The sequence below is a fragment of the Triticum dicoccoides genome, chromosome 2A (assembly GCF_002162155.2).
Source record: "Triticum dicoccoides isolate Atlit2015 ecotype Zavitan chromosome 2A, WEW_v2.0, whole genome shotgun sequence".
Lineage (NCBI taxonomy): Eukaryota > Viridiplantae > Streptophyta > Magnoliopsida > Poales > Poaceae > Triticum > Triticum dicoccoides.
The window spans coordinates 743,956,773-743,960,258 of record NC_041382.1 but is presented as its reverse complement, the minus strand read 5'-3'; positions in this window follow the sequence as shown (position 1 = coordinate 743,960,258).

Below are 3,486 nucleotides of genomic sequence, written 5' to 3'. Positions count from 1 at the left end.
TCTGGTTGCCTCCTCCTCCTCCGTTCCGTCAGCCTTACCAGCAAAAGAGTAAATGTGGCAATGGATCTTCCCACCCACCCAACCCAGGCTATTAGAACAAAGCTTCGTCTCATGCTCCAAGGCCAAGTGCTCCGTATCACCGGCCTCTCTCAAAGGTTACGTGCAACAAGTGTCAGTAGAAAGGACACTATGCGAACAAATGCTTCAACCAGAGGCGCCTTCCGCCTCCTCCTCCTGTGAGATCTGCCAACAATGCAGTGGTCAAGTATAATCCAAAGTTTGCAAAGGTCAACATGATGAACGCAGCTCAGGTAGAGGACTCTTCAGAAGTGATCATGGGTAACCTTCCTGTTAATGATATTCCTGCAAAAGTCCTTTTTTATACTGGTGCATCGCATTCTTTCATTTCAAGACCGTTTGTGGCTATGCATGATTTGGTGACTCAAGTTTTGCCGAAACCCTTTGTCTATTGTTTCTCCGGACCAACAAATGACTTCTCAAGTATTCGTTCCGGATGTGTCTATCAAGATGGGTGACTACAAATTTCTGGCTTCTCCTATTGTTCTTGGTGACTCGGATATTGATCTAATTCTCGGCATGGACTGGCTTTCTAAGCACAAGGCTCAGCTTGAGTGTGCTGCCAGGCAGATTCAATTGACACACTCGTCTGAGGATGTGATCATCTATGCCACTCATGACGATACCATTTGACTGTTTTCTCTCAATGAGAAGGGCGAGTTGAATGCCATCTCTTAGATTCCAGTCGTTTGTGAATATCAAGACGTCTTTCCAGAAGAGCTTCCAGGAATGCCTCCTCATCGGCCAGTTGAATTCGTCATCGATCTTGAGCCTGGCATGGAACCTGTTTGCAAATGCCCTTACAAGCTTGGACCAGAAGAGTTGAAGGAGCTGAAGAAACAACTCGATGTACAAGAGCGTATGGGTCTGATCCGACCGAGTTCTTCTCCATGGGGTTGTGGTGTTCTTTTTGTCAAGAAGAAGGATGGCATGGACCGACTTTGTGTGGACTACCGCCCATTGAACAAGAAGACAATAAAGAACAGGTACCCACTTCCCAACATCAACGAGCTTTTCGAACAACTCAAGGGTGCTCAAGTATTCTCCAATCTTGACCTTCGTATGGGCTATCATTAGATTCGCATTCCTGAACAAGATATCCCCAAGACAGCATTCAGAAAAAGCTATGGTTCTTATGAATACACTGTCATGTCTTTCGGCCTTGTCAATTCTCCTCCAACATTCTCTCGCATGATGAACTTCATCTTCAACCCTTACACAAATGACTTCGTCTTGGTGTATCTCGATGATATTCTGGTCTTTTCCAAGAACAAAGAGGATCATGCCAAGCACTTAAGATTGGTGATGGACAAACTCAGAGAACATCAGTTTTATGTGAAGTTTTCAAAGTGCGAGTTCTGGCTCGATGAGGTTCTCTACCTTGGGCATATCATCTCCGCCAAGGGCATAGCTATTAATCCTGAGAAGGTGTCTGCAACTGTGAATTGGGAACCACCTCAGAATGTGAAGCAGCTCCGCAGTTTCCTTGGGCTCGCAAGCTATTGTCGAAGATTCGTTGAGAATTTCTCTAAGATCGTGAAGCCTCTTTCCAACCTCCTCTAGAAGCATGTGAAGTATGTCTGGACGCCTGAATGTGACATCGCTTTCAACACCCTCAAAGAGAAGTTAGTCACAACTCCAGTTCTAACTCCTCCTGATGAATCCAAACCATTCGAAGTTTTCTGTGATGCTTCCCTTCAAGGTCTCGGTGCTGTGTTAATGCAAGAGAAGAAAGTTGTGGCCTATACCTCTCGCCAGTTGAAGCCCAATGAAAAGAACTACTCCACTCATGACCTCGAGTTGGCGGCAGTTGTCCATGCTCTTTTAACATGGAGACATCTCTTGTTGGGAAGGAAAGTGGACATCTTCACTGATCATAAGAGCCTCAAGTACATCTTCACTCAACCCAACCTCAACCTCAGGCAGACTCCTTGGGTCGAAATGATTCAAGAGTATAATCTGAGTATTGAATATACTCCATGCAAGGTCAATATCATTGCTGACGCTTTGAGCAGGAAGGCTTACTGTAACAGTTTGATTCTCAAGCCCTACCAACCGAATCTTTGTGAAGCTTTCCGCAAACTTAATCTCCAAGTTGTTCCTCAAGGATTTCTTGCCAACCTCCAAGTCTCTCCTACTTTGGAAGATCAAATTTGCGAGGCACAACTTCTTGATGCAATGGTGAAGAAGGTGAAGATTGGGATTGCCAAGAGCCAACCCAAGTATAAGTGTTATCGCCTTGATGACAAAGATACTCTATTCTTCGAGGATCGAATTATTGTTCCTAAAGGTGACCTTTGTAAAGTCATTATGAACGAGGCTCACAATTCACTCTTGTCTATTCATCCTAGAAGTACAAAGATGTGCCATGACCTCAAGCAATCGTATTGGTGGACTCGAATGAAGCGAGAGATTGGTCAGTTCGTGAATGAATGTGATGTCTGCAGAAGAGCGAAAGTAGAACACCAATGGCCAGTTGGTCTCCTCCAACCTCTTGCCATTCCGGAATGGAAGTTTGACCATATTGAGATGGACTTCATGACTGGATTTCCCAAGTCCAAGCGTGGAAGTGATGATATCTCTATTGTCATCGACAAGCTTACTAAAGTGGCTCATTTTCTTCCTATCAAAGAATCTATCACAGCAGCTCAGTTGGCAGAGCTATATACCTCCAGGATTGTCTCCTTGCATGACATTCTGTAGTTGATATCTTCAGATCCTGGGAGCATCTTTACCTCTAAGTTCTGGGATTCCTTTCAGAAGGCCATGGGCACCAACATTCGCTTCAGCACATCTTTCCATCCTCAAACCAATGGACAAGTCGAGCGAGTAAATCAAATTCTTGAAGATATGCTCAGGGCTTGTGTCATTTCTTTCGGTATGAAGTGGGAAGATTGTCTTCCATATGCCGAGTTCTCCTACAACAACAGCTTCGAAGCGAGTTTGGGCAAGGCCCCATTTGAGATTCTCTATGGCAGAAAGTGGCGTACCCCTCTTAATTGGTCAGAGACTAGTGAACGCCAACTTGGCAATGACTTAATCACAGAGGCTGAAGAAATGTGCAAAGTCATTCGTGAAAATCTCAAAGTCGCGCAATCGTGCCAGAAGAGTTACTATGATAGCAAGCATCGTGACTTGCCTTTCGAGATCGGAGACCATGTCTACCTCCGCGTCTCTCCAATGAAAGGCACTCGTCGCTTCAGTATCAAAGGGAAGCTTGCCCCTAGATACGTGGGTCCTTTCAAGATAATTGGCAAAAGAGGCAATCTTGCCTATCAACTTGAGCTTCCATCCAACTTTGCAAACGTGCACGACGTGTTTCACGTATCACAGCTTCGCAAGTGTTTCAAGACTCCTGACCGCACCATCAACTTCGAAGAGATTGATCTCCAAGAAGACCTGTCTTAT